Genomic DNA, 5,224 nt, shown 5'->3' with positions numbered 1-5,224 from the left:
AAATTCTAACTACTCTAACAATGGGTGTGTTCGTTCGCTTTAGTCTTGCATACAAGTTCGTTATATTAAATCATGAACAGAATCGATAAAGGGTTTCGGTAGGTTGAGACCTTTACAAATATGTACTTTTATTCCACATATACTTTTATTAATTTTTTATTTAACAATTTCATTTATATTTTCTTATTATGCAGAATTGTCAAATTGTTAAATGGAAGTAAGAGAAATGTCAGATGTCAAATTAATTTATTCTATCGATAAATACTAACAGATAAGTTACTTGGATGTAAATGCAGAAGAGACTTCACATACTATGCTGATGTATGTTTTAGAGAGTTTGGGGACAGAGTCTTGTATTGGACCACTGTCAGCGAAGCCAACATTTTTGCCTTTGGTGGGTATGATCAGGGAAGCTGCCCACCTCAACGATGTTCTTCCCCATTTTGTGTTATAAAGAGCAATAGGGGCAACTCGACATATGAACCCTACTTGGCACTTCATCATATTTTGTTAGCTCACTCTTCAGCTGCCAAATTGTACCGGAGAAAATACAAGGTATGTCATCTAATCTTACATAAATGGCAACATCTTCAGCAAATATACTTAGCATTAATGTTCTCTTTCTCTAAGAAACTTATGTAACATTGCAGCACAAACAACATGGATTTGTTGGTATCTCTGTCTACTCTTTTGGGTTTATTCCTCAAACAAAAACAGAGAAAGACAGGGTAGCATCTCAACGAGCCCGTGACTTTTTCATTGGTTGGTAAGCAACAGACCCTGCAATTGGTTTGTTTTACTTCTTTCTTCCTCTTGTTCTTAATTTGTTCCTTGAAGTATGACTTTCTCTAGTTAACCTATTCTGATGCTATTCTATCTTCTTAAAGATTGCTTTCTTTAATTGGACATACCAATATTTCCTAGAATAATAAACACGGCAGCTTTACAAGTATGCTTTGCTATTGCAGGGTTATGGAACCCTTGCAATATGGAGACTATCCAATTTCCATGAAGACAAATGCAGGTGTAAGAATTCCGGCTTTCACAACTCGTGAATCTGAACAAGTCAAGGGTTCATTTGACTTTATAGGAGTCATTCACTACACCAACATCAATATCACAGACAATTCTGACACCCTTAAAAACCAATTGAGAGATTTCGTCGCAGACATGGCTGCAAAGATTTGTAAGTACATCTTTAGGCTAGTGAATTTAGTAAGAGATTAAAGTGCTACAAATTTAAGTATGAATAAATTTGTATAGCATATAATGACAGAAGTGCTTATAAACACTTAATCTTTTAATCATAGGTGGTATCATTACATATGGGTTTGTTCAACTTTTTAAGTTTCACACATTTACCATTTCACTCTAACAATAATGTAATACCCCTTACATAACCTAATGATCTATTTGATATTATAAAAACAATTATATAAAGTTGGGCAACGTTGTAGAATGATTTATCAGTATAATGACTTGCCATTTTTCTGGTTTTGCAGCAGGATTCGATCTATTTTCAAATGAAGAGGTAACAATAAATTATAAAGTCATGTAAATTGGTTCTACTTTTTAGATTATCCATTGTGCAAATAACTGACTTTTCGTTTTACTTGATTCAGTACCCTATCACACCGTGGAGTTTTCGGGAAGAATTGAATAATTTCAAGCTCCTTTATGGCAATCCTCCTATATTCATTCATGAAAATGGTATCTCTCTCCCTCTCTCTTACATTACGTATAATTGCAATGAATACTGTTTAGTAAAATCAACCTTTAATGTTATACGGATTGAACATTAAGCTTGGGATTATAGTTCTGTTGCCGTAAGCAAAGCAACTTGATTACTTAGGCATTTTTGTTTCAATCTTGCTCATTCCTGCTTATACTCTTTACCCACTTTTTAATGCATTGGACTAACAATGCCATCGGTTAATAATGGCATTCTGCGCTTAACTTGTATTCTCCTACATAAACCACCTTTAGACTTAGTTAGTACTAATGCATATGTATCAATGGTAAATTAGGAAATCCTGTTGATGATATCTAGGTTACTCATGTGGAACATCGTAAGGTTAAATGATTGAGCGAGTTACTGATTAAATTTTGTGTTGTTAGGTCAACGGACAGCAAGCGATTCGTCACTACAAGACGTGTCAAGGGTGAAATACTTGCATGGATATATTGGTGTAGTGCTCGATGCCTTGAGGTATGATACCACTGCTCTAATTCATGTAATAAATATATCATTTTTTTCTGTAAGTGTTCCCATAAGCACCTCTGATGCGTTCTCTGATATTCTGCATCACCCCAAAATTTGTCAGAGATGGATTAAACATAAAGGGGTATTTTGCCTGGTCTTTCCTGGATTTGTTCGAGTTGTTGGATGGATACAAATCTAGCTATGGCCTATACTATGTTGATAGGGATGATCCAGAGTTGAAGAGACACCCAAAGCTCTCTGCAAAGTGGTACAGCCGACTTTTGAAGAACAGAAGCACTTCTATAGTTGGAAGTGTTGAACTTGAGAAGGATCCCTCACTGGTTTCAATTGGCCATTTATTTGAGTAGGTTCTTTGGTTGTTATCACGAATAAGTCATTGCAGAGAGGTGTTATTAGTATGTTTACTTTCCCTTAAATACATAAGAATAAGATATCTGGGCATATTTCAATTCAGATGGTAAAGAAGGATAGAGAGGCCTGGCAAGTAAAGCCGCATAGGTAATGTATAACATACGATGCATACCATATGATATGTCATGTTAAAGACAACGGGATTTCAAATAACAGTATAGTTTTTGGCAGTCACGTTGTGTTTTTCTACTCACTTTCCTCTTTCCTCTACCTCCTTATTTCATATCATGAACTTAAAAGATTGATTTTTTTTTATAGAGAATAATAAAATAAGATTGATATATTATAGAGATAATCTAGGATTAAATACAAACTATTTTATAAATTAATATTTATTATTTTCATGATTTTTTTATAATATTTTCTTATTTTTTTGTTTGTTTAAATTGCTAATAAAAGGTACAATAGTTGGAAATATTGTAAAGCGTTAAAATACTATTCACGTGTACATTTTGTTTTTCTTTTTGCAACCACAAAATAAAAATCTACAACCACAAAAAAAAAAAAAATCTACAACCACATGTGCTTTTTGTTTTTGTTCAATTCCTAATTCCAATAGACGACATATCATCGTCTCGAGCAACACCATCCGCAATATGTAAGATTTCTCTCACATATAAAAATAGTAGTCATTGTCAATTTTATTTTACTAAAAATATTCACCATTGCTATCAAATTGGATGTCAAAAGTAAAATAAATATTTTGTGTAAAATTGTAAAACTAATAATGAGTAGTGGCAACTTTTAAATTTATTTATTAAAATCTTAAAACAAGTAATAATACGACCAATATTACTTTGTTGTAGTCTTTAAGAAGTTTTCAACTTAAAATACTAACTATTGTTGAATCTCCTTTAGCTTTAACATCAAATGTTACACGGTCAATTGTTCTTAGTAAAATGATTATGTCTATTTTCAGAGGCTACCCCTTTATCTAATGGTTTGATTTTTGGTTAAATATATCTTTTAGTCCTCATATTTGTTCCTCATTCTCAATTAGGTCCTCATGGTTTTTTTTGTCCATCCTAATATTTGTAATTTGAGACAATTAAGCCCTCTCCGTTTTTTTTTTGTCCCAATTGCATCCTAATATTTGTAAATTTAAGACAATTAAGCCCTCTCACGCAATTGGGACAAAAAAAAACATGAGAACCTAATTGAGAATGGAGAACAAATATGAGGACTAAAACATATATTTAACCTTGATTTTTTTCTACCATTTTTGTTAATCCTTTGCTTAAAGTTAGTTGGAACATTGATTCGGTTGCTATTACCCTCATGTAACCTATTTGTCATATTTTCAATCTTACACACATGTTAGTGATAAAACTTTTATTACCCATCATTCAACTTTCTACATTGATACTTTAAAGTTTTTTATTTATTTATTTTTTTTTATATATATATTTCTCAATTCAACTTTCTGATATGTTCATGTTAAACATCATTGTCGATTTTATTAAAAAAAGCAAAAAGAAAGAATAAAAAATATATTAATTACGACATCTATCCAGCACGTTTGAAACTGTTTGAATAATTTTGAAAAATGCACCACATTCAAAGAAGATGCTAATTGAAACTGAAGAAAAAAAATTAAAGGAGAGATTATGGCCATAAAAATCGGAGATCATTACTCTCTTATAACCTCTCTGTTGCATAAATGCTAGCATTTTCTCACTTGATCTGTTTTATTCAATCATCAAATTTAATAAGAAACCAAATATATGAATCATGGTGATATGATAATGAGTAATATTTTTCATGTATTATAATATATATTAAATCTCACATTATAAGCTCTTAATTTTAACAAATAAATCATATGTTTATTATAGGTTACAATTAAATGAGTCTTCTCAAAATAACTAGTTATACAAATAAAATAAATTAAAAAATATTAAATTGGATAAAAATTTTATCAAAATGAAAGTAATTAAAACAATTATTATATTATGAAACTCAGTCTCATTCGCATTACATGCATACTAAATATTCTTATAATTATCTTAAAAAATTATTCTTAAGGGTTTTCGAGGCCACATATAGTATAGTTAATATCGATTATTATGTCTTCATTGTTTCTTTATTTTTGGTATCATAAAAATAAAACTTTTTTGCAAGTTTTTAATAATATATTGTAATTTTAATATGCAATAATAAGTTATTTGAGAAAATTGTTCGCAAAAATAAGATGAATTGTTTTGTGAATTAAAATTACTTTTCTAAATTATTACCCTTTTAAAAATATTAAATAGTTTTATAGTAAACATTTTAACAACATTGAAAGGATTAGATAAGTTTATTTTAATTTAGGAAGAAATAATTTGTTTTATGAATATAAAGAGAGAAGTTTCAAACAAAAGAAAAAAAAAAAGTGAACAGTACCAATCTTAATTTCAACATCAACTTTTCAATAAATTGAAAGACGAAGCACATGGACCATTCATATTCCTTTCCAATTGACGGGGTTAGACCAAATGAAGCGTGAATCGATGGAAACACAACACACATGCTTCAGCAACGCTATCATGCTCTGTTTCTTGCTTCTGCATTTGGCTTTGGGAAGAGTTGCCGGGGCCGATACCTATA

At 30.6% G+C, this 5,224-nt stretch overlaps 1 pseudogene; it reads left to right on the top strand.

Moving 5' to 3' along the window:
- Positions 1-2,805, top strand: part of LOC106771997 — a 4,991-nt pseudogene extending 2,186 nt beyond the window's left edge.
- The last annotated feature ends 2,419 nt before the right edge of the window (positions 2,806-5,224 follow it).

The sequence above is a fragment of the Vigna radiata genome, chromosome 8, assembly GCF_000741045.1.
Source record: "Vigna radiata var. radiata cultivar VC1973A chromosome 8, Vradiata_ver6, whole genome shotgun sequence".
Lineage (NCBI taxonomy): Eukaryota > Viridiplantae > Streptophyta > Magnoliopsida > Fabales > Fabaceae > Vigna > Vigna radiata.
Note: the sequence above shows the minus strand (reverse complement) of the source record. Positions and strands in the feature narration are given on the sequence as shown.